At 44.9% G+C, this 26,794-nt stretch overlaps 1 protein-coding gene across 1 annotated transcript in view; it reads left to right on the top strand.

Moving 5' to 3' along the window:
- The window catches only part of ppp2r3a (protein phosphatase 2, regulatory subunit B'', alpha), a 105,423-nt gene that overhangs the window by 15,306 nt on the left and 63,323 nt on the right, over nt 1-26,794 (top strand). Inside the window, exon 2 of the mRNA XM_079528908.1 lies at nt 14,917-14,974. The gene's annotated coding sequence lies outside the window, so the exon portion shown is untranslated. The remainder of the gene's footprint in view (nt 1-14,916; nt 14,975-26,794) is intronic.

Below are 26,794 nucleotides of genomic sequence, written 5' to 3'. Positions count from 1 at the left end.
TCCACAGATCCGTGCAGTTAGAGGTAAAAACACTTTTCGGCCAGTTATAGCGCCACCATGAGGCTGAGTTGAAAATGTTCATTTGGCATTTCTTCCTCGGCCTAGTGGGAATGTGCGTGCACGATTTCACGGAAATCACACGATGTGTTCATGATTTGCAGCATTTTGTTTGAAACTGAGCACTCCTGCGAACTTTGGAAGCCAATCTTAGCCAATCAGGATGGAGTCTGAGAAATCTGAAAGACCCGTTTCGTTGAATGGCTCTAGAGAGACTGTGTACCAATTTGCGTGATGTTTGGACAGAATCTGTAGGTGTACTGTCCAAAAACTTGTTTTGCACAAAGCGGCCTCCTGGTGGCGCTAGAACAAGCCGTTCTGGAAATTTTGGGGCAGAGGTTCATCGTTGGCATCCAGGGAGTGTGAGTGCAAAATGTGGCATCGACCGGGTTAGCGGTGCCGGAGATTAGCTGGTCACAGACGGAAGGACGGACGGACGGACGGACGGACACACACACACGGACGGACGGACGGACGGACGGACGGACGGAGTGCAAAACATACTCTCTCCCCATGCCTTCGGCCTGGTGGAGACAATAATTATTTTGTCCTTTGGAGCAGTAGGTGTAGGCTTGTCACTTTAGCAGCCAATGCCTGTTCCAGCAACTACATTGAATTTACGGCTAAGCGGGTTAACCGATATCACATGGCGAATCGGTAGATGGAGAGCTTCTGGCAACATGAGACTTAACTAGCATTATACAACGGGTCGTTTCGAGGAAGCAATCTGATTGGTTGAAACAGCTTTCTAGCCGTGCTTAAACCACAATAATGGCACGGCTAATAATCAAAACAAAGAATTCAGCCGTGCTTTTCTCTCTCGGTGGCTAGGCTAGCTAGTTTCTTGGGACATATGTGGTCGTAGTGGCTACATCTGTCATTGAATGTGACAGATGGGGGGGGGGGGGGGTCCCTGGGCGGGGGGTCGCTGGAACAACATATTTTCAGATGGGGGTCGGAGGCCAATTACATATCATTTTTGGGGTCCTTGACATGAAATATTGAGCACCACCAATACAGAAAACCGCAGAGTAGACGTGCATTAATGACGATAAAGAACAGCCTCTCGTGTAATATTGCTTAAGTACAGTAACTAAAACACTAATGAAACACAACAGGGCAGATGTTGGCAACAACCATAATAATCACACACCGGTCATTTTGCTCTTACTTCATTCCCGAGTATGAAGTTAAGAGTCTGTGTTACTGCCCTTAAATTGCAACCTTTGGGGACAGTGATGACACATGGAGTGGTCTTAGTAACAAAATCACCACTGCTGGGATCCCAGCTAACATGACAGCATAATTTGTGATTCATATGTGGGCGTGAGAGACTCACTCAGCCACCCTTTTAGCTGTTGAGATCCACCCTAGGAAAGAGTGAGACTGGGTTAGAAGGTAGAATGGAGAGAGAGGCGTGAAAGCATGGAGAGAGAGAGAGGGAGGAGACAGGGATGAAAACTCTGTACACTTTGATTCACAGGTCTCCCATGAGCCTCTGCCGCTCATTGACTGGGTCCATTGTGACAGTGGCACGAAGTGCTGATTGGTCGGTCGACTCTGAATGTCACAGTTCTCATCCGTGGACTCTGGAATGTGTGTGTGTGTGTGTGTGTGTGTGTGTGTGTGTGTGTGTGTGTGTGTGTGTGTGTGTGTGTGTGTGTGTGTGTGTGTGTGTGTGTGTGTGTGTGTGTGTGTGTGTGTGTGTGTGCGTGCGCGCGCGCGCACTCGCATGCATTTATGTGTGACGAGTTAATCGCTATCCATTGAGGGGTCGATTGTCTTCTGCTGTCCACACTGACTCCCTTTGTACTGGTACCACACTCACACACATATACAATATGTACACACGTGCACGCACATACACATGCACGCCAGGCATTCCTCCAGTGAGTGACAGAAGACCTTCCAGTAGATGGGGGGGGGGGGGGAGGGCAGAGAAAGATGGAAGGAGCGAGAATGGAAAAAAGAGAAACGGGAAAGGAGTGAAAGAGGGGAGAGAAAGAGACAGAGAGAGAGAGAGAGAGAACACTTCCATTGTGCAGTAGTAGTGGTGATGTGGTTCTCTCTGGTCTGGAGAGAGAGAGAGAACACTTCCATTGTGCAGTAGTAGTGGTGATGTGGTTCTCTCTGGTCTGGAGAGAGAGAGAGAACACTTCCATTGTGCAGTAGTAGTGGTGATGTGGTTCTCTCTGGTCTGGAGAGAGAGAGAGAACACTTCCATTGTGCAGTAGTAGTGGTGATGTGGTTCTCTCTGAGAGAGAACACTTCCATTGTGCAGTAGTAGTGGTGATGTGGTTCTCTCTGAGAGAGAACACTTCCATTGTGCAGTAGTAGTGGTGATGTGGTTCTCTCTGGTCAGAGAGAGAGAGAGAGAACACTTCCATTGTGCAGTAGTAGTGGTGATGTGGTTCTCTCTGGTCAGAGAGAGAGAGAGAGAACACTTCCATTGTGCAGTAGTAGTGGTGATGTGGTTCTCTGAGAGAGAGAGAACACTTCCATTGTGCAGTAGTAGTGGTGATGTGGTTCTCTCTGAGAGAGAACACTTCCATTGTGCAGTAGTAGTGGTGATGTGGTTCTCTCTGGTCAGAGAGAGAGAGAGAACACTTCCATTGTGCAGTAGTAGTGGTGATGTGGTTCTCTCTGGTCAGAGAGAGAGAACACTTCCATTGTGCAGTAGTAGTGGTGATGTGGTTCTCTCTGGTCAGAGAGAGAGAGAGAGAACACTTCCATTGTGCAGTAGTAGTGGTGATGTGGTTCTCTCTGAGAGAGAACACTTCCATTGTGCAGTAGTAGTGGTGATGTGGTTCTCTCTGAGAGAGAGAGAACACTTCCATTGTGCAGTAGTAGTGGTGATGTGGTTCTCTCTGAGAGAGAGAGAGAACACTTCCATTGTGCAGTAGTAGTGGTGATGTGGTTCTCTCTGAGAGAGAACACTTCCATTGTGCAGTAGTAGTGGTGATGTGGTTCTCTCTGGTCAGAGAGAGAGAGAGAGAGAACACTTCCATTATGCAGTAGTAGTGGTGATGTGGTTCTCTCTGAGAGAGAACACTTCCATTGTGCAGTAGTAGTGGTGATGTGGTTCTCTCTGGTCTGGCTTCAAGGCCTGAATGGCCCAACTCCGGTCCAAAGCTAAAAATGTTTTATTGCCCTCCTCTGTTCTTCTCAGTCACAGTGGAAGTGGGACCAGGACCAGGCTGTGTGCCATGCGGGGAGGATATGCATGCACCCAAATAAAACTAAAAAGACATTTCATTGTATTTCTGTGCTAAAAAAAGACATTTCATTGTATTTCTGCATGTGCTATAAAAGACATTTCATTGTATTTCTGCATGTGCTATAAAAGACATTTCATTGTATTTCTGCATGTGCTATAAAAGACATTTCATTGTATTTCTGTGTTTTTGCGTCATAGTACACTATAAAATCCTGAGTGTTAATTTATTTAACACTAAGGGCCCTATTATGCGTGTCTTAAGTACCAGGTCTTATGACTTAACTTAAGACCTGGAGGCGTGGTCAATGCTGTTTGGCCACTCAGAATAGCCAAATGGCATTGATCACGCCTCCAGGTCTTAAGTTAAGTAATAAGACCTGGTACTTAAGACATGCATAATAGGGCCCTAAGTGTGAAGATGTAACCGATTGGATCTTTAAGGGTCCATTTGGGTGCGTGCGTGCCTGCGTGCCTGCGTGCGTGCGTGTGTGCGTGTGTGTGTGTGGGGACGAGTAAGTGTCCCTGTCCGCTTCGTCAGAGCTAGTATGCGGTATGTACGCCTCAGCTCCTCTTGAGCCAAGAAGACGCCCCCACCTGGGGCTACGTAAAGTCATGTTGATTTAAAATGTGTGTAAAAAATGCCCCTCCTCCCCCCATTCTGAGTTGAGCTTTTTAACAGACACGCCAGCTTAATGACCCCGGCAAACGCCTGCCTGTGCTGGTCAGTGTGGCGTCTCCCCGCCACAGATGGAAGGAGGGAGAGAGACTGGGAATAGAGAGAGAGAGACAGAGTAATGCATGTCTGCCTAATACATGCTGCAACGCCAAGTATAATTGGTGCTAATTGGCAGTGAGGCTGATGGTGAGCATTTATAACCCCCCAGTTTGATATGCATCAGGCCATGGATCTCCATTTGATATGATTATTGTGATCTCTGGTACCCCAATCTATACTGTTAATGTAATTCACAAATGTGATGTCATTACATTTGGAAAAGTGGCTATGGCCGTTTTTAGATTAGACGTTGAAACAACGTTGTTTCAACGTCTATATATAGACATTTAAAAAAACTGCTAATCAAAATCTAGGCTAAGTAGACCGCCGTAAAACGTTCATTTTTAGACGGATGTCTAATAGAGCGTCGCAGTCCCGCCTCCTACCCTGGACCAGGAAATGAAACCCAATGCATTATTCTCATAGACATTTCTTAAAGTATTTATTTAAAGACGGTTACGCCGCGGACAAAGCCAACTCGAGTCGTGACAACTCATGACAACACAAACAATATTTTGGACCAAACAAATAATTACAAAGAAGAAAAAAAAAAAAAAAAGTGTTGTAACCTGCCGTTTTTTTCTTCTTTCTAATTATTTGTTTGGTCCAAAATATTGTTTGTGTTGTCATGAGTTGTCACGACTCGAGTTGGCTTTGTCCGCGGCGTAACCGTCTTTAAATAAATACTTTAAGAAATGTCTATGAGAATAATGCATTGGGTTTCATTTCCTGGTCCAGGGTAGGAGGCGGGACTGCGAGGCTCTATAGACGACTATTTCTCAGTGGGGAGTGAGTACTACAATAAGTAGTAGACTAGCCTTACTAGTATTGTTTCATGTAGTCCGTAATGAGAGGAAAATTAGAGCGAGAGAGAGGCTGGTTCCATATCATTTCCTGGCCGCTGTTTGATATGCTGGCCAGCATCTCAGGGCACAATGAACAGAGTACTAGGGGATTGTACAGCCTTTAAGTACTTTAACATATGAGGAGGGGATGTACAGTATGAGGGGGCACTACTTGGGGGGGGGGGGGGGGGTGACCTGACTTAAACCCCATGCTCTCTTCCCTTTTCTCTCTCTTTTTTACTTTTTCCATCATTCTATTCATCGTTCTCTTTTTCCTCTGTCTCCCACCCTCAGACCCCATTTGACATGCAAAACCGTCCTTACTTTGCCAAAGCTAAGTCTTTCTCTCCCCTCCCTCTCTCGGGTCGCTTTTCCACCCAAAATAACTTTGGTTCTAGAACTGGTTCCATTCTAGGAACCTCGGTGCGTTCCAGTTCCGAACCAACTTTCAAAGTTCTGAGCCAATTCATTTTCAGTGGAAAAAATACTCTGAACTGGTTCAATATTAGGCTGGGAAAAAAGAACCGGTTCAACCCAGGTGGAAAAGGGACCTCAGTTCCGTCCCATTTTCTTGCTTACTCCGTCTTTCTTTCGGTTTCTCTCCCCCTCTTTCTTTTAACTTCTCCATCTGTCTTGTTCATTATTTCTCCTCTTGTCTGTACTGTATACCCCCCCCCTCCCTCCCTCTGGTTGGATATAAAGAGAGGTTAGTTGGTGGTGACATAAGAATGACAGTCTTTATCTCAGTCAGTAAACACAAGTCAAGGGAGTCCACACAGTGTTTATACTGTACGGCTAACACCCACACCCCACCCCACCCCACCATGCACGCACGCACCCGCACGCACATATATATATGTATATATATATATATATATATATATATACACACACACACACATTCAAGCATACACGCACACAAGTTGTGGTTGGACATAGCTGTGTGTGTGTGTCGCTGGAATGGAGCGTATGGTGAAATGGTCAGATCCCACTGTACTCCAACTTCCCTCCTGCCTGCCAGTCTGACCACCAGGCTGTGCGTGCGTGCGTGCGTGCGTGCGTGCGTGCGTGCGTGCGTGCGTGCATGCTGTAACACACTGGAGTTCATTGCAACTGAACTGGCCCCAAACCAAACTAAGAGAATTCCAAGCAAAGCCTTTGTAACCAAATGGCCTCTGAGTTTTCAAACCATCCATCTCTCGCAGCACTCTGGGCTCGACTGCTCTCGTCTCGTCTCTGTAATTAGAGCATTAATTAACATGTTAACTGTCTTTGTCACACACAGTCACAGTAGCTCCGTAACATAAAGATGTTTTCATTATTGTTAGAGGGAAAGTTGAGAGTGAATCGGAGACCACCAGACTCACGATTCCTGTTACATCTTATATATTGTTGAGTGATTATTATTATTATTAAGTACGTAAGAGTACAATAATTTGGTTTTGGCTCCTCAACATTTATATGATTTATATTCCGTCATATGATGGAATATAAATCAAGCATTACTAAAGTGTTCTGTGCTCCAGCCTGAATGTGTTTGAATTCCGGGTATGAAGCCAAATTTTGGTCAGCGGTTGCTTAACACAATAATTGCCAAGCTCGAAAGATCTAGTGAATGGCTATTTAATCCAACTGTGCCATCCACAAGATCATGAGATTTGATACACATTAATCCAGCATTAAAAATATTTTTTTTAATATAATTATTGTCTCTCTGGTGCCAAGTGTTGTGAGCTTGTAGATCGGCTATTTTCGGTGTGTATGACACCACCATACGATGGAATATATATAAATCAATGAAAATTGGTACCCCAATATCATATGGACAATTTAATAACCTGCTTCTGAACCTCCCTACCTCAATATGTAACTGTTTTTAACTTGTGTTTTGTTTCACTGTCTGTATATTATGTCTCTATGCCTTACTTGTAGATTTGTTTTATATCTGTCTTCATTGTTTTTATATATGTGATCTCGTCAGCATTGCAAATGAGGGGGAACCTCAATGCTCTTTTCGAGAATAAATAAAGGTTTCAATCAGTCAATCAATGTGTTTGAATTCCTTTGGGAAAAAAGCCAAATGCTGGTCAGTCAGTGGTAGCTTAAAGGTCAGAGTGGCTGGTTTATGACCTGGCCAGTGGTGTTGTTACTTAGCCATGTGTCCCACACTGACACATATTATTCCAAAAGGCTGTATTCTCGATGCATCCAAGGGGACTAATGTTATTGTAGACCAATAGAAATTTCCTGGGACCCATATAAAAGACCAGCCGTGGGCCGTGGGTCCCGGTCCTCAATGACATCGAAAACCTAGGAACCTCATTGCCTGGCAAGCTATGGAACCAGCCAGGGAACCCTAGGTCAAGGTCACTCGGAACTGGTTTAATTAAGACGGCTCGACCTTCTGCTGCCTCTTTGGAGATGCTCCATGGTCTACAGCAGATGGCTTGGCTGAGATAGACCGTTCTCAGACGTCAACGTGTTCAGCTAATGATGTCTTTCTGTTAAAAAAACAAACTAGAAAAAGTGCCCTTCTGGGCACAGGTCTCCACCAGGAGGATAGGAATGTTTAGGAGATGTGAAAAGGGTGCCATTTGTTCTTACGCTTTTGATGGCAATTGGATGTTTTGACGCATTGTGTTCCAGAAATGCGTTTTGCAAAAATCCACCTGTTGGTGGCGCTATAACAGACCAATGTGAAATGGGTGGGATATATTCCTCAGCCTAGTAGGAAAGTGCGTGAAAGATTTCACGTAAAATTGCACGCTGCGTTCATGATTTGAAGCTTTTTGTTCAAAACGGACCAATCTTGCAAAATTCCACACATCGCACAACCTAAAGCCCCACTTTTCTTTTTGTTTGACGTCTCTCTTTCTGTGAGCAGCAGCAATACATGGCCAAAAGCTCTGTCTTTGAAAATATGTTTTTAGGGTTGCCCCAAATGGATGGAATACTCATGGGGGAATAAATCCTTCACCAATAAGTACAACACTACTTCACAAAAACAATGTTAGTGTAAATATGTTTTTACATGCATATATTATCACCTATGATGTAACTTTCACGTGTCGTTTCCTCGACAAGAAGATGCCAACGTCCACCTGTTGGTGGCGCTATAACAGACCAATGTGAAATGGGTGGGATATATTCCTCAGCCTAGTAGGAAAGTGCGTGAAAGATTTCACGTAAAATTGCACGCTGCGTTCATGATTAGAAGCTTTTTGTTCAAAACGGGCCAATCCTGCAAAATTTGAAAGGTAATGTTAGCCAAGTAGGATGGAATATGAAATATTGGACAGATCCGTCTTGAACACATGGCTATAGAGATGCTGTGTAACGATTTGTAGGATTTCTGGACAAAAAAAAGTCGGCCTCCTGGTGGCGCTATAAAAGGCACATGTGAAATATGCATGTCAAAGGTTTGTCCTTGGCCCCTAGGGAGTGTGAAAGCAACATTTCACGCAGATTGGTGCAGTTGTAGGTAAAAATGGTGAAAAGCTGCATCATGGTGGTGCTATACCAGGTTCATAACAGGTTCATCGTTGGCATCCAGGGGGTGTGTGTGCAAAGTTTGGCATCGGCCAGGTTAACGGTGCCGGAGATTAGCTGCTAACGGACGGAAGGACGGACACACACACACACACACGGACACACACGGACACACACGGACGGACGGAGGGCAAAACATACTCTCTCCCCATGCCTTTGGCCTGGTGGAGACAATTACTCAAGTCATTATATATCAGCTTGCATTCCATTCTCTTGTATATAGTGGGGCTTTCTGTAGTCGCATTTGCAGTCTACTCTCTAGTCCTGCTGTGGTGGGGGAGAGGAGAGTGGCCTTAGTGTCCCATTGGCCGTGGGGCTTAGTGTCCCATTGGACGTGGGGCTTAGTGTCCCATTGGCTTAGAGGCCAGCCAATCATGAAAACCACGCCACTAGACCACTGATCATTGATCAGCTCTGCAAGCTGATAAAAAGAGCTACAGTACACTGCAAAATCCTGTGTGTTCATTTAATTGAGCGTTAAAAATGCACCCATAATGGTGCGCTTTTACACGAATACACTTGGAAGGGTTGAATTGACGCTCAGGGCTTTACAGTGTAGTAGTGTTCTCAGCCAAAACCTCCCCTGGATAAATCAAAAAGGTGCAGACCCTGGGAGACATTCTACACCATCTCATGGGCTCTGGTTTCTTTGCACAACATGAGATGTTGAGCTGGACTCGTTGAAAGAAACGTGGAGTTCCAGATGTCCTCTCAAGGGCGTCGTCGTTGGGGGTCCTCAGCCAGCTTTGATCGAGGAGAAGTAGGAGTCTCCGCTAATGAGACGGGCCGCTCGATGTCTGTTGTCTCTGTGCACGTGTGTTCACATGTCTACTGTGTGTGTGTTTGTCTGTCACGCACATCGGTATCGGTATTATCCTATACCACACGCGGTTCGAGTTCCGACAGTTTCCATGAGAGAGAGAGAGAGAGAGACGGACACGGACGGGGGTCCAGCTGCTTGGTAGACGAGAGTCACGTCGACTCTTTCATTCACTTCCTCCATCTCATTCCCTCTGTCTGAACATCTATTTATCCATATATCACTCTTTTTACGTCAGTTCTACCATTACATTTCACTCTTCCACACTGTTCTGTTCTGTTTTCAACTCCCTTCTTATTATCCATCTCTTTTCTTTCTCTCTCTCTCTTCCCTCCCTTTCTGCCTCCCTCTGTTCTCTCGTTCTTTCTCCCCGGCTGTCCATATCATGTAATATACAGGTAGCTTGTCTCTCTAGGCCCATTTCATCAATAACTGCATATTTTACTGCGTAGCCTCCTCTCTCCATTACGCGATAGCATTATAGTAGATTCAATGAGGACCTGGATAAGAGAGGACACGGGTACGATTTCTTACCCTCTTTATCTTTGTCGTTTCTCCCACTCTCTATATCCCTCTCTGTATCATTCTTTCATCACTCTCTCTCTCTCTCTCTCTCTCTCTCTCTCTCTCTCTGTATGTCCTTCTGTCCTCTCATCAGACAACCCCCCAGGGTTGACAACAGAGACATCAAAGTTGAAAAGAGTTGAATGTCTGGTAAATGACTGTGTGGTTTTGTGCGTGTGTGTCGTAAAACACACATTTTTCACATTCATTCACACACGCACGCACGCACAGGCCTATAACACAATATATGTGTGTCTATTCATGCCGGTCAGTGTGTATGGGGGTGCCCTCATGCCCGGGAGGCTGACATGTGGCAGTTTGATATCAGTAGCAGTCTTTCATCAGTGATGCTATGTGTTTGAACTGAGGTGTATCAAAGCCCCTGCTCGCCTGACGCTGCTCCAAGGCTGCACCTGTGGCCCACATCACCTGGAGCTTGGATCCAGTAGCGCCAATGTCACTCACCTCCACACATCGCACAACCTAAAGCCCCACTTTTCTTTTTGTTTGACGTCTCTCTTTCTGTGAGCAGCAGCAATACATGGCCGAGAGCTCTGTCTTTGAAAATATGTTTTTAGGGTTGCCCCAAATGGATGGAATACTCATGGGGGAAGAAATCCTTCACCAATAAGTACAACACTACTTCACAAAAAGTGTTAGTGTTAGTGTAAATATGTTTTTACGTGCATATATTATCACCTATGATGTAACTTTCACGTGTCGTTTCCTCGACAAGAAGATGCCAGCGTAGCTTTATATTTTGGACAATATGATTCTCTCTACTTTACAGACAGACAATCTAATCTTATCTAAAAAAAACAAAAACAAACAGTTTGCTGTTTTTCACCACAGCACAAACGAGATCTCTAAGTATCTACAATTATATTGTCCATAGCACACTACTACAGAATCTGGATGAGTCACTCAAGATACTGTAGCTGAAAATCACCTGACCTTGTAATTTTATATCCCCCTATTGGCCTGAATAGAAGACTGAATAGAAAACAATGCTAATAATACAATCTCCTAAAAGGACTTTTGGTTTAGTCTATACTAAGCCCCCTCCTTTATCAATCTACACCGCTGTTTCCCACACACTGGGTCGGGACCCATTTGTGGGTCGCGAACACATTTTTATGGGTCCCCTTAGTTTTTGTTTTTAAATTATTATTTCAAAACATTTTCAAAAAACAATCCTTTCACCTTTCACCTTTCATGAATTAAAAACAAAATTCAATGATTTTTTTCAGTAATTTCATGAAGAAATAAAATATAAATCTAAGAAATTCCATAAATTAGAACAAATATCGCGCTGCATTGTGAGCTATTTTCACTAGTTTGGGTCCCGGGCGAATATCAATTTCTGTTTTGGGTCACAGGCTGAAAAGTTTGGGAACCACTGATATTTCACCACCATATTTCTCCACAGAATACGCAACTTGCTCGTTGGGAGCTTGTAGATCAGCTGGCTACTGGGGTTCAAGTGGTTACGATTTTGGGGAGGCATTGGATGCTTTATTGGAGGGCAGAGAGAGGTGAGACGTGCGAGACAAGACAGGAGTTGGACTCAAACTCGGGCCCTCGTGCATAATGATCTGTCCAGGAAGTGGCCGAGCCACCTTGGTCGTGTTGTATTTGAAGTGGAATCTGAAGTTAAATGGCGTTCATCTGAAGTCCACTAGACCAGACCATCTCATGCTCCCATGATCTTGTGCAATGGAACTATATAGTTGGGTGCCACCGATATTGTCCCTTATCATTTGACCCATTTAGGCCTGACCTCAAAATTTAAAAAAATCCTTCTAAATCCTCCAGTTTTCTGAAATAAATATTTTCACGATTTTTCAAAAATAGCAGACCTACAAGCTCGTAGCGCGCCACTCGGTGGCGCGCTATGAGCTTGTAGATCTGCTATTTTTCAATAGCTAAATTATAACATAATGTTTAAAACACCAAAAGGGGTTTTGCGCAGATCACGCAAACCTCAGCAAAAAGAAAAGGACAATATCGATGGCCTCCAACTGTAATTTCTCTTGTGTTTTTCTTTGTGCCCAAGGAACCTTCACAATTAATGGAAAATCTATTATGTCTATATTTCTCTGACACTGATAACTTTCTGATTACGGTAGGATTAAAGCCTGCCACTCTTAGCTCTTCATCTCAGAAATCCATAGAGACGGGAGCAACCGTCTGTTGACTCTGTTGATGTGGGCTGTGAGTGTTGACTCTATAATTTGGCTTTAGCAGCTCTGTGATTACGTCGTGAGTTTCTGGTTTATTTGTAGCAACATTGTTTGGAGTTCACAATGGGAACAGGCACGGCCCAGGCAGTGACACAGGCGCGCATGGGAACCAGAGTGACTTTTAAATGTCCGTGGTCCCCTGGGAAATGGCTGGGGATGGGGGGGGGGGATGGGGGGGGGGGGGGGGTAGTTATTGTTGATAAACGCACTCCCACAGTACTGGGGCCAAAGTATACAACATGCAAGGCATGCACACATGCACCAATGCATTGCTTGTACACTGTGTGCAAACATGCACTCACTCAAGCTCATTCTGTTTTACCTACAAGCATGTTGTGAACACACACGCGCACACACACACACACACACACACACACACACACACACACACACACACACACACTTGCAGAGTGCCTCATTACTTTACCTGGGTTAGTTAGTGTTTCATTTCAGTGCAATCGTGACAAATTAGCTACTTGTTGTGACGCCACTGATCATGAACACATGTTCAAAGTAAGGTTAAGACCAGTAAGATGCCTGAGGGCGAGAAGCAACCTCGTCCTTGCACGCATCCGCCTGGGTGACAGCAGACTGCTGGGCGAGCGCTGGTGCTTTGGCATGGGGGGTAAGATCTTCATTTTTGGGCCTGTTGAGAACTCTAGTTTTCGCCGGCTGCCAGGCGCAGCTGCACTAATAACTTTGGGGCAGGCCCATCTACTTTGTCTATTCAAAACATTGCTGATCTACAAGCTCTCAATGTGGTGTGATGCATTGTGAGCATGTAGATTTGCTATTTTGGGGTTTGGGGTTGGCATGACAAATAAGGGGAGAGAGAGAGAGAAAATGAAAGTGTTCGTCTGGAACTGTCCTGACAGGCTCCAAAGTGTTTCAGGCTTCAAAGTGACCTCACTTACTGGAAGTGGTTCTGCATGACCCAATGGGTAGAGAATGGCATTAAGACTTCCAGGTTTAGTTGTTTGACTCTCATACAGTAGAACCTCCACCTATGTATGAAATACTGTACAATGGCAGCCAGTGACTGTCACTGCACCTAAACAATGTTTTACATGGTTTAGTACTTTTCAACTCTTCAGTGTAAACCAATATTCTTTGAGTGGTGCAACCACTCCTATAGACAGCTACAGTATGTGGGTCCCTGGCTGGCTGTGTCTGTCCGAGCACGAAAATAGTGTTTGGTTGGTTTTCACAAAATCACAACCAAGTGTCACTGTTGCGCAGCCTAACACACACACACACACACACACACGGACACGGGGCTCACCGGAACCGGGCCAGCACCCTGGTCGCGTTCCTGTGGGTCTGGAACTTCCGGGTGTGATTTTCTCTCTAAATATATACCGGTAGGTGAAAATATAATAAAACAAGAATGACTTAGTCATAACTGCCAGTCTGCCAGAGAACACCACTTTCTGGGAACAAACATTGACACATGGGGAGTGACATACAGCAAAGTTCATCGGGAACGGGACTCGGGCATTAGGAGCCTAGGTTCTGGGCCGGTGACAATACTCTTTTTCTTTTTGTGGCTTTCGCCTTTATTTTATGGAGGGACAGACAGTAGGCTGACAGGAAATGGGGAGAGAGATGGGGGGAAAGACATGCAGTAAAGGCCGTCAGGATCGGGAGTCGAACCCGCGGCACACTGCCAGACTGGATTACCAGCCAAGGTGCCTGGACCACTGAGCCATGGCCCAGGCCGGTGACAATACTCTTGACCACTGCTACACATTCTTCAAAGATGGATACAAAGCTCTAGGCCACACACCACTTGGAAGCTCTGATCTGATATGTTGCTGCCGGCCTACAAGCAAAGGCTGAAAAGGAAGCCAGCCGTAGAGAAGGAGGATCTGTCGGAGGATACAGAATCTATGCTACAATCCTGTTTTAAGTTACGGTATAATTCTGAGAATCAAGTGACACCCTCCCTGATGCATTGTCTGTACAGATAACGGATAGGTGACGATTCACCCTCAGGCTATAGTGGGAGAACTGGAAGGAGAACTGCAAAGGAGGAGAGAGTGGGAGAGATGGACAGATCTTATACATGTGTTTGAGTCCGTTTGTGAGATGTAGACTAATGAGTTTGTGTCAGAGAAAGATTAAGTATAGACAGAGAGAGAGAGAGAGACAGTGGAGTTTGGTGTCACAAGTACCCACAGGCTGGCTGAATCGGGGGAATGTGGGCCATTCTACCCGACGCCTTGGGGCTTATATATAGGCTTACACCTCAGGCACAGCTCTCTGGGTGCCCTTCTCCTCCTATGAATGTGACACACACACCTATAGCGCCACACACACACACACACACACACACACAGTGCCCTTTCACTCTGCTCATAAATCATGCAGCACAAGCGTGGACTCAAAGCCCACTGTATCCATCTTGGTCTGTCTCCAAAATTGGCCTCTCTGTCATGAAGGAAATTATGCCAACGGCCCCTATTTAGAAAGATGGAATACAGGCCATTCTCCCTACGGACAAGTGATTGGGGCGAAAAGAAAAGTTGACCTTCATTTTAAAACGTTTTGATGTTTTAACATCTATCTCTGTATCTGCTGTTTTGTTTCTGAGATTGATTGTACATTTAATTGTTTGTTTCTTTTGATTCGTAATGATATGTTGACTAGATTTGACTGAGGGGCTGCCATTGGATATTTGTATTTATCTTTTCGTCTTTTCATGTCATATGAAAGCAGGGAATCATGGCTTCAAATTGACATATTGGTTGTTCAGTTTGACCCATCAGTTTTGGAGATATGGCTTATAGAGAAATGTCTTGCAGAATGTCTTACTTGTTTTTTGCGTCTTTTTCCTTCCCTCCCAGGCTGTTTTGAGCTGGAGCTGCTGTTGGCATCGTTTCCCTGTCCTGCCATTGCATTAAGGTGAGGCTACAGCGTTTGTACTGTTTTAAAAGTGAGATTTAAGAACATAAGACTCACGTTTTCTCTCTCGCTCTCTGTATATATATATCTCTGTGACAATATAATTTTGATATATATTTTTTATTAATCTCAAACACACTGTTACATGTCGTAGAGAAGAGAGGACATGGAACAATAGCATTATTTACCTGATGCTATGAGGTATCAGTGATGGTTCAATCCATCATTATAATTAGCAGCTTGACTTTTCACCAGTCTTTGTGGGAAGCTGATAGTTGGATGCTGATTGAAGGAGAGCAGAGACGTAGACAGGATGGGAGCCAGTTTCTCCCAGAGTTTTACTGACTCCCAACATCAAAGGCCAGAACACTCTTGCTGTCACTGACACTGATGCTGCCAAATCACGTGTGTGTGCGTGTGCGTGTGCGTGTGCGCGTGCGTGCGTGCGTGTGTGCGCGCGAAAAAGACTACTTCTTGAAATGCACCGAAAACTATTATAGAAAATATATTTTCAAATTTGTAAAAATAAATCAATGTCAACAAGCTCACAAAGGGTCACGATGAGCTTGTAGATAGCCTATTTATATAAATGGTAAATGGGGCATTTATATAGCGCCTTTATCCAAGGCACTTTACAGAGATTGTGCATTACATTCACAGACACATTCACACCGATGCCGGAGGAAACCATGCATTTTGGGCTTGTTTTCATGAACCTGGTTGCCCATTTCTCTCACACAATCTGGCAACACTGCTGGGAACAGAAAACATGGTCGTCCTGTGTGCATAGGCCATTTAAATTGACAAATTGCATAGGGCTGTTCGAGCTTTTAACATAGTTTGAACTCATTTTAACCCGTGTTTATCTCGGCAGGGTTTACTGAGCACACATGACCTTTTCCAGCAATGCTCTTTCATTTGTACTTTGCATTATTGTGTCAGTCATGCATGTTCCACTTGGTTGGTTTACTAGATAAACTTGTGTCTGTTGAGTGCAAGGACGTGAACAGAGGGTTAGAGAGGCAGGGGGCTGAAATTCCATAAGAGGGCACGTTTGGACGAAAATAGTAGATCTGACATTTTCAGGGTGCGACCCCACACTCTTTGCCTGGAGATGTGGGCGTACAACGTGGATTTCTAAACAAATTATATCAATGCGAAATGCTGCGTTCAAGTGCAGGAGAGTTCTGACACAAATGCAATTCTCCTGAACGCTGCCTTCGGGTATGGCATGGAATGGAAAGAGGCCGCATTTGCATTGCACACCCTGTAGTAACTGTTGCATTCATGGTCTGGAGAGGGCAGCTTTTTCACAGACGGGTAAACCCGCCAGGGGCTCAAGCCCCCTTTGATGTCTATGTGTGCACGTGCCTGCCTTGAGTGGTCTTTGGCACAGCCTTACTGTAGGTGTGTGTGTGTGTGTACAGTATGTACTGCATGTGTGTCTGTGTGTTTGCACTTGTGTGTGAACGTGTTTGTATTGCTGAACGAATGACTGACTGTGTACAGTGCATGTGCTGGTAAACTTGGTAAATGCTTTGTATTTGCTTATTCGGCTACACGGCTTGGTTGAGTGCTTGCATCTGATTGGTCAATCACTGAATTCATCAATTGGGTGTGTTGTTTCTTGATAATAATACCTATAACCCACCACTGTCTAATCAAAGGCTCAGAGCACGTCTGCTCATATCAATATACACTGCTTGATTTTGTCTCCAACATAACAGCTATGTAAAAAAACAACATAGGCATATATTATTTACAACTAAACGTGAATATCTTTATGCCAGAAATAGACAATGCAATAACAGAACATTTTATTTTTTATATAAACAGTATATAAACAGTTGTTTTCCAAGGTGACCGTGGGGCCATCTTTGGAGTCTATAGTATGCAGATGTCAGAACATCATTGTGATGTCAGAACAGGCCAGCTCCAAGAAACAAGCTATATACGTATGCTTAGATGATTTCTATTTTATATAGGCTAAGGATAAATGCACGCAACTGTAAAGACGAAACAGAAGTGGGGAGGAGTCTCCACTTCCGCTTTATCGTTTACTCATAATAGAGCTTCCGTTGCTCCAGACTGTATGATGTAAGGATTGGAAAACTGCGAGAGGCAACAGTCTGGCAACGCGAGACTAGCAAGGGACACGGTACGCCTCGACAAGGGCCTGACAGGGCCCCGCCCCCAGGGGCATGTGCAAATCGTCTGTTTTTGGTTGTCTGTGTTTTTCCGCCGTCCACCTTTCATGTTGGCAATTTATAATTTATAACAACAAGACCTTGTAACTATACATTGGATGTATTAGAACAGTGGTTTTCATCCTTTTTCATATCGAGGCCCATTTTCTTTTGTCTGTATTTGAGCCACGGACCACCATTTGATGAGATTTAGCCTCTCAGACACAAAGCTTAGAATATTTTGACATCGTAGACATCTTGTAAATTAACCACTTCAGCCCTGTACATTTTGGCCGTTTGAAAATAGCCCATCTACTATTTCCTGAGGATTTTTATACATTTTTTAATTTTTAAATGGGACTTTCTGCATAACGAGTACTTTCTACTTTTGGTATGGTACTTAAAGTACATTGTTCATGCCAATACTTTTGCACTTTCACTCAATTACATTTTGAATTCTGGACTTTTACTTGTAACAGAGTATTTTCTATATTGCAGTATTGATACTTTTACTCAAATACGAAATGAGTACTTTTTTCACCACTGATGATATGCATAATGGTACATGCACACACACACACACACACACACACACACACACACACACACACACACACACATTGATATAATATATATATATATATAATCAAAGCACCTGATGATACATACATACATACATACACAAAATCACGCAAATCTAATCTTGTCCGAGCATCTCTGGAGTGTGCGGTCCCTTCCTCTTTTAAGGGAAGTTTTCTTTGTCTTCTTGTGTGTGTGTGTATATATATATATATATATATCCACACAGTATACGTGTTTGCGTGCACGCAGCCAAGTGTGTGTAGGTGGTGAGCCAGAGGTGTGAGACATGGAGACTTGGCACAGATAGAGTGGATGACTGTGTGTCTGCCTGGCAGGAGCCTAGTAACACTGGCTGGAAAATGTGGAATCATTACGTTCACTGCCTGCTCAGGTTATATGGAAACAAATACAGCCATGCTTTATACCCACGCACGCACGCACGCACGCACGCACGCACGCACGCACGCACGCACGCACGCACGCACAGACAGATAGACGCACGCACACACGCACAGACACGTGCACGCACGCACAGACAGATAGACGCACGCACACATGCACAGACACGTGCACGCACGCACAGACAGATAGACACACGCACAGACACGCGCACGCACGCACAGACACACGCACGCACAGACAGATAGACACACGCACAGACACGCGCACGCACGCACAGACACACGCACGCACGCACAGACACACGCACGCACAGACGCACGCACGCACGCACAGACACACGCACGCACGCACACACGCACGCAAGCACACACATACACACACATACACACACACACACATTTATGCACATTTTGTAGTGCTAGAAGATGCCTTTTACATGGAAGCACACTTGCTGTACATACTGTATACAGTACTGTACAAGTGTACATGTGCGTGCGTGTGCAACCAAATGATGGTTGTTTCAGCCTGCTCATGTTATATGGAAACATACAGTGTGTGTATATATATCACACTGTATACGTATACTGTACACTTGCATGCACTTCAGATTTGAGAAACGAGCAAATGACACATCCCAGCAGCATACCATCATACCAAACACATGAGTGCCTGGAGAGTGTGTGTGTGTGTGTGTGTGTGTGTGTGTGTGTGTGTGTGTGTGTGTGTGTGTGTGTGTGTGTGTGTGTGTGTGTGTGTGTGTGTGTGTGTGTGTGTGTGTGTGTGTGTGTGTGTGTGTGTGTGTGTGTGTGTGTGTGTGTGTGTGTGTGTGTGTGTGTGTGTGTGTTCCTAAAATAGCAGATCTATATTGGCTATTTACGCCTTTTAGGGTTAGAAATGACAACAAAAAAAAGAAGTAAAATGTTGATGTCCTCACAAGTATAGTATTACAAACGTGTCTGTGCATGTGTGTCTGTGCGATTGTGTGCAAGTTCCAAGGAAAACTCCAGATAAGGCAGGGCCAACGAGGCTTTAGTGTTCCCTCCTCTGACTCCGCCTTCCACAGCCAGCACCACCATCTACTATCCTGACTCACAGTCACAAGATGACGACATCCAAAAGATATTACCTCTGATTTTATATAAAGCCGCTGAGTCAGTGAGACTCAACACATCCAACTGTTCTATTCTGAAAGATGGAGTGCCGTGATTTTTTTTAATGATCATACTAGGATTCTTTTCAAAATAATTGTACAGAAAGTGTTAAAATGAGGATTTTATGTGGCCGCAGTACCCACCAGTTCATTAAGTATGCCTGGTTTTCACCTTAGCACCACCCACCTGAACTTAAGCCTCGCCCACAGCTGTTGTTGTATGTTAATGGGGAGGGGTTAGGGTTATGATGTCACTAAAGTGGTGTATTTCGACTGGACCTTTTGACTCCAAGGCTTTCAGTAAAACATATACAGTAAGTGTTGGGGTTATGTTTAGGTTCTGTAGTGACTGTTCTATTGTATTATTTGCCTTTACCAACTAAGTTATAGGCATTGGTGATGATTATTTATGAAAAAATAATATCAAATAATGTATGAAAGCGCAAATAGCCATCCCCACAATATTGTCAAAATTTAATTTTTTTGATATCGCCCAAGGCCCAACTAATTTTGTTGATATTGCCCAAATCATCATCAGCAGTGCTGAGTGCTGACTATTCACAAAATGAAATCAGACATGTCTGAAGTGAGTGGTGCAACAGCGCCCCCTGTTGGTACCCTAAACATGCATACGGACATGGGGACGGACATGGGGACGGACGGGCATTGCTGGTTATAGGAGTGGTTGCACTCAAACTGCAACACAGTGGTTGCAATCAAACTGCAACAGTGTTGCAGTTTGGGAGTGCTCGTTGGATATCACTCAACTGCCCTGCGTACCACCTGTTTTGAATGGCACCCAGGACCCCCGCTATGCTATTCATGGCAGTGGAAGTTGCTCAGTGGCGTTTTGAAGCACCCGGAAGTACCCTCTACTTCCGCATTTGACCACCAAAATCTGGTGGTCAAATGCGGAAGTGCAACCGAGCGCTCAATGTTAAAGCCCAGCTGCCCGGGGTTTCCCAGTCATGAATCCACGGGTCCGCCTGCAGTCCCTCCTCTTACCACTAGGGCCCAGTGCTTCAACATTGAAGAGCCTCACTGGGGCCTTGGGCTAGACTTTAGACCATATGGGCATATGACAGAGAGTTCCTGGGGGTCCCCAGCTAAATGATAGTTAGGAACCAAATGGACCCTTATGGGACTGTAACTCAGAGAGTTAAATTAACATTGATTTTACAATATTAATTGGGGGTCCCAGGGATAGAAATGGGGAGTCCGTAGCCTAATGCATGTCAACTGGGGGGTCCTTGAAATTAAACGGGTTGAGAATTACTATCTTTTCAAATGGGGGTCCTTGGGCTAATTAAGTGTCAATTTGGAGGTCCTTGATGTGAAACAGTTTGGGAACCACTGATTTACAGTACCTATCCTCCTATGATGAAGCTACAGCTGAATTCCTATACCCAAAAACTCGGCCACTCGCTCACTCACACTCAGTCACTCCGCCACTCGCTCACTCACACTCAGTCACTCCGGCATGGCGGTGAAATTGGTGACCTGCTGAAATATGTGACAATCGTGTAGACATCACATAACGTCAGTGTCCGAACGTAAATCAATGCGGTTTGTTTGTTAGCGGAGTTCAACCTAGCGGTATTTAGGCCACGTATTTAAAGACCTCCATGTAAGTTATGTGAAGTCTACAAGATGCCAAGATGGTCACATATTTCGGCAGGTCACCAATTTCACTGTAACACTGCCATGCTGGAGTGACTGAGTGTGAGTGAGCGAGGCGAGGCCCTTGATTTTGGGGTATTGGAATTTGGCCTACCAAGGTTGCTAACTAGGCTACACTGTGAGTGTGTGTGCGTGCGTGCCTAGTCTGTGTTGTCATTGATTGGTCAACATTAGGGTATGATAATCTAGCTTTGGTAGCTGGATTGTTCGTTTAACTCTGAAAGTGTAAAAATGATGAACCCATGAGGGTAAGAGCTAGCCTGGATCCAGCCCAAAGACCCCGCCCACTCTCTGAGTGGACTGCATCTCTTGGTCTGGTGTTGCACTGTGAACCTATAATTTCTTCGGTACAAAAATGTATTATCCAATGAGAATCGGTGGTGGGGGTGGGTCTAACGAACAACCAATCAGCGCCGAGTCCCGTTTTCAGCGTCATCACGCAGCGCAACACACAGAGGAAGGAGGGAAAAACAACACCAATAGCTACTGGTTGAGGGAAATTCTAATCCCCTCCCCCTTGAAATCGCTCAGACAGGAGACAATGTCAGACTGAAGCTTCAAGAAAGCTACAGTCTGATAATCAGGCTAGGTAAGAGCCCCCTCAGGTCCTCCACAGCTGGCTTGCTCAATGTGCCTAAAAAACACGGTGAAGCAGCTTTCTGCTTCTACGGGCCGACGGCAAGACGACAAACTCCCACTATACCTTCGACAGGCAGCCTCTGTAGACATTTTTAAAGCACAGCTCAAGACCTACTTCTACACTCTTGCTTTTAAATCTTTGTTGTTATTCATGTCCTGTATTGCATCACTGCTATTATTTTAATGTTGTTTCATGCTTTTCTTTTCTTTTCTTTTTTTTTCTCCTTTGCTCTGTAAAGCACTTTGAGCTGCATTTCATGTCATGAAAGGTGCTATACAAATAAAGTTTAATTATTATTAAATGAACACTCTAGATTTTAACGTGCAGCCACAGTAACATGCAGAATCTGGACCCCCCCCCCTCACTGTGATCAAAAAGTTATTTTGTGTGTGTGTGTGTGTGTGTGTGTGTGTGTGTGTGTGTGTGTGTGTGTGTGTGTGTGTGTGTGTGTGTGTGTGTGTGTGTGTGTGTGTGTGTGTGTGTGTGTGTGTGTGTGTGTGTGTGTGTGTGTGTGTGTGTGTGTGTGTGTGTGTGTGTCATGTATAACGTGGTCGTTTTCTTTGTACTCTTGCCACGCTGGCCCGCTACCAGAGCTCTTGTTATGCTCCTCTGCCCCCAGGTGACAGCAGCAGCAGCAGCTGTGTGTGTGAGAATGTACTGTAGCTCCAGGGTATATGGTTCTTCCATGCAGGATAATCTGACATGAGATCATGTCCTTTTATTCTTTGGTCGCATCCTTGTCAAGCTCCACTCTGCATCCTCGCGCTGTGCCTTGTGAGCGCTTCTGAGTAGGGCGGCAACTATCGATCTGTCTTATTCGCAATCATTCTATCAACTACTATTTTGATTAATTGAGAAACTATAAAAAGATACATGCAGCACATTATGAGATTTGCTATTATCGCTACTGTTTTATATAGCTACTTATTTAATAGTTAAATTAATTAGTTTAACTGTTGCTGCCTTACTTGTGAGTACGGGTGTGTGCTGTGGTGTACCGTGTGTGAGTGCGTTATGCACACACTTTTGTGATGACAGCAGAGATGTGTGTGCCCCCCTCCCCCCACGTCTCTAGTAAGTCCTGGGTTGACACTATTGAAGTGTAATAAGCCTTACGCCAGTCAACCCCAGGCCGTAAATCTGTGCAGCCGGCTGCCATATTACAAACAGATGTGGGCTTACGTAGATCGTACTATATACCCTGGCCTGCAGCTATGTTTGGAAAGTGACAAAACTCTCTCCCTCTCTCTCTCACTCTTTCATTTGGCTTCCTGTGCCATAGACTATTTGATCTGTGTGATGATGATGACTCATGATGTAGTTCATGTGTGTTTTACATGTGCGCGCGTGTGTGTGCATGCGTGTTTCTTTTTTGACACAGTTTATAGGCCCATGAGAGAAAAGCGTTTTGATATTAAGCCAACAGTGGTAGATGTGGCTTTCCAGAGGCGAGGAATTCTCTCTCTCTCTTCCCCCTCTCTTCTCTTACGTGTCTCACCTGTCCAGATGTGGGCTGTAATCTAGCATGTCTCCGCCCACAGATATTACCCAATCACAGTGCAGCTCTTAAGCTGTGCTGGGAATTTATGTGAGAACTGTGTGTGTGCGCGCGCACAAGTGTATACACCTCTGCCCACATGTCTGCAAGCGTGCTTCTGTGTGTGACTGTGTGTGTGTGTGTGTGTGATCATGTTCCCATGCATTGACTGTGGCGTGCGCGGCGACTGGTTCTCATTAGTGGAGTCTAGACCTAAAGCATGAGGCTTTAGCTGCAGGGCCGCAGCCTGCTGGCCCGCTAAGCCCTTGCCGCCTCACCACACGGGCCCGTATGTGGTTGCTAACTTGCTGCACGCTCTGCTCACTCGTTTAATGGCAGCACTGGACTCTGATGCCTCAAACAGAAACGTGAAATGTAGAGTCTCAGGCCAAAACAACTCGACAAAATTATTACGCAGGGAGTGCAGCAGAGGAGAGAAATGGAGACTTGAGGTTTTTGGTGGCACCAATGTTAAATTAATCTCTCAAGACTCTGCTGCGTTACAGAGGTAATTACTTTTCAAGCTACTGCATCAGATGAGAGGGGAGTGTGGTGGATGGATAATAATAATATCTCTCAGATTTATGTAGTGCTTTTCTAGGTACTCAAAGTCTCTTTATATGGGGAGGGAGAAAAGCCTTAGAGTGAGTTATTTGTATAGGGTGAGAGGAGAAGGACGGTTGTCCTAAGGAGGGATACATACAAGTGAAAGACGCATTGGTGACTATTTTGGTTTTTCGTTTTTCTTTTAGGTTTCAATTACACCCAAAAACCTGAACTTTGAACATTCAGTGGATTTTCTGTGGTCTGGAGTTTTTTCTGGGGTTTGGAAGCCTTTTGAGCTGCAATGAAAACAGGCAAAACAGTAACATCTGCTGGAAAATCCCATTGACATATATAGGATTTGCAGGCTGTGACATCACAAACAGCAGGAAGCACTCAGAGCACTTGTTTGAGCCAGAAACCCCCAGACCACAGAAAATCTACTGAATGTTAAAAGTTCAGGTTGTTTGGGTTCAATTGAGCTCAGAAAACCTAAAGAAAATAAGAAAAAAGTACCACCTCAGAAAGTATTTGGCTCGCCGGGTACCACCATTATGACTTAAGTTAAAATACAGTAGCGTACCCCTAACCTATCTCATCCTATTCACACAGGAGGCAAATTAATTCAAATGAATATATCCACAGTCGTCAGAAACAAAATGATGACAATAAAACTGGCACTTTAACTCTTACAGTTCTCCCACGACAGACAGAGATATAGACACGCGCACGCGCGCGCGCGCACACACACACACACCAGTGTTGTTTTTGGCAGCAAAATTTGATTTTAGTTTTAGTCATAGTCTTTTGAATAGTTTTCATATCGTTTTAGTCACATTTTAGTCACCTGGAATGCCTTAGTGTTAGTCTAGTTTTAGTCGACTAAATGTCATGCGATTTTAGTCGACTAAATCGACAGTTGATTTAGTCGACTAAAATGTATTTTGGTGGGCCTTGATGCCGTCGTAATGACTGATTTTACACTTGCTGAAAATAGCCAATCTACAAGTTCACAATGCGTCGCGCTGCGACGCATTGTGAACTTGTAGATCGGCTATTTTCAGCATGCAACCAAGTGTAAAATGACTTATACTCGATCTCTAGTCCATTAGTTGCTTCCTAACATTTTAGTCTAGTTTTTATTTGTTGACGAAATTGTCAGTATATTTAGTCTTAGTTTTAGTCATCACAGCTTAGTTTTCATTTAGTTTCCATTTAGTTTTTGTCAGTGGAAAAAGGTAGTCGACGAATAATTTTCGTCTTAGTTTTAGTCGACGAAAACAACACTGGCACACACACACACACACACACACACACACACACACACACACACACACACACACACACACACACACAGCTTATTGCTAATGAGAAGTAGAAAAATGCCCGAGGGAGCTATGAGAAAGTTGAACTTTTACCGCCGGCTTTGCGATGCGCAGTTGCGCACGTAGCTGGATTTAATTGGTTACAGCTGTTTTGAATCAACACTTTTCAGTAGGCTACGCTACGTGTTTGGCTTTGGCTGTAAGATGCGCTGTTTTGAAATGGGTTTCATTCATTACCACTGTCTGTAGGCTACTCCTGTAGCCTCGGAGACGTCCGCAGGCGTTTCGTTGTCACTTCTCTGCCCCCCCCAACTCCAGTTATGTTGAACCCTAGTTTCTGCGTCATATTAAATGGTGTGTTTTTTTCCATTTGAACGGCGAACACAACACCAGCCTGTGTGTCATTTCACTGGCGCTCCTGAATGCAGCAATAGTGTTGTAGGTCCGTCCGAGACATCCACCACGACTACGTGCTACTCCCCCCACCCCACCTCCTCCTCCTATGGACGCCACCAGCTCACCCCACCTCCTCCTCCTATGGACGCCACCAGCTCACCCCACCTCCTCCTCCTATGGACGCCACCAGCTCACCCCACCTCCTCCTCCTATGGACGCCACCAGCTCACCCCACCTCCTCCTCCTATGGACGCCACCAGCTCACCCCACCTCCTCCTCCTATGGACGCCACCAGCTCACCCCACCTCCTCCTCCTATGGACGCCACCAGCTCACCCCACCTCCTCCTCCTATGGACGCCACCAGCTCACCCCACCTCCTCCTCCTATGGACGCCACCAGCTCATCGCACCGTATGTTTTGTCGGCGCCGACTCACAGCTTATTTAAATACATATAGGAACGCGACTACGTGCTACTCCACCCCCCACTCCACCCCCACCTTTTTCATTTTCGGGAACATTCTGTGTACCACCAGAGGGGTCGCTAAGTACCGGCAAAGGTACGCGTACCATAGGTTGAGAATCACTGCTCTATTGCATTCTGGTCAAACAGAGTCAGGGTGCAGCTATTATGCACGTTGGCTCACTGGAAACGCTCTGCTACACCAGAGGTCTCAAAGTGTCCTTGAGTGGGTTCCAAAAGGCCCTGTACAGGTCTGTAACTCTGAGAGTGTACACATGGAACCCTATTGGGGTCCCCCATAACTCTGTTTTTCTTTCAGTGTGTTAGTCACATGCCTAATTACTTCAGGGTGGAGTGGTGTTGTCCCGTCTTATAAGGTGTGTAATCATTTCAGTAATCAATCAGTACAGTGTGTACCGTACCTACATGCCTACTTGGCAGAAAGGGAGCGTGAAGATGAGTATAGAGCAGTGGTTTTCAACCGTTTTCATATCACAGTCCATTATTTATTCGGCAGTTGGCGTTGGGTAAGATATTGTCCACAATGCCATGCTGTATTGATGTTGGTACCATAGGAGAGATAACAGGCAAACGTTCAAATCAAAATAACAAGTATTTTACATTCTCTAATTTGTGTAGACTTCTTGTAAATTAAGTAACGCAGATCTTGAGAGCGTAAAATGAAAAATCGCTCTCAAGTGTTAAAGATCTAGTAAGGGTCCATTTGTTTACCAACTCTCCATCATTTAACTTGGGACCACATGGAACCCTCTCAAGGACCACTGGTTGAAAACCACTGGTATAGAGGATCAAGGAGAGGAGGAGTGTTTAGGAGATGAAGGGACTGACCGATGACGATAAAGACCAAAGCCAAGGTTGACCTTCTGCCTTCAATGATACGCACGCACACGAACACA

This window comes from Electrona antarctica (assembly GCF_951216825.1).
Source record: "Electrona antarctica genome assembly, chromosome: 18".
Lineage (NCBI taxonomy): Eukaryota > Metazoa > Chordata > Actinopteri > Myctophiformes > Myctophidae > Electrona > Electrona antarctica.
Note: the sequence above shows the minus strand (reverse complement) of the source record. Positions and strands in the feature narration are given on the sequence as shown.